The following is a 351-nucleotide window of genomic DNA, read 5'->3' as shown; positions in this document are numbered from 1 at the left end:
ACAAAAACAGAAATTTTCCTTTTTTTTTTTTTTTTGAAATAGCCTTTGTGCACAGCCAGCCTTGTACTCTTCTAGGTTAAGAAAACTGTCGTCCATAAAATGAGTTGCACAAATTCGAACATCTGGGTTGTGCTATTCTGTTGTAAATAAATCTTAACCAATGATTCCTAATTGCATCTACTTCCGGAAGGCCAAATAAAGTGCTTTTGCTTTCGCACTGAATCACACAGCGTCTCCCTGCCATGGCTGCATAAACACTACTGCGTTCCTGAAACCACGCCTTCTTTCTTTGCGTGCACATTTGGGCGGCATTATGCTAATATTTCCACATAGTGACGTAGATATGTGGGG

At 40.2% G+C, this 351-nt stretch overlaps 1 protein-coding gene across 1 annotated transcript in view; it reads left to right on the top strand.

The window, feature by feature from the left end:
* The window catches only part of LOC107590919 (PCNA-interacting partner-like), an 11,727-nt gene that overhangs the window by 7,618 nt on the left and 3,758 nt on the right, over positions 1–351 (top strand). The window lies entirely within an intron of this gene.

This window comes from Sinocyclocheilus grahami, unplaced genomic scaffold (genome assembly GCF_001515645.1).
Source record: "Sinocyclocheilus grahami isolate Dianchi unplaced genomic scaffold, SAMN03320097.WGS_v1.1 scaffold8.1, whole genome shotgun sequence".
Lineage (NCBI taxonomy): Eukaryota > Metazoa > Chordata > Actinopteri > Cypriniformes > Cyprinidae > Sinocyclocheilus > Sinocyclocheilus grahami.
The sequence above is the reverse complement of the archived record's forward strand: the minus strand, read 5'-3'. Positions and strand labels throughout refer to the sequence as shown.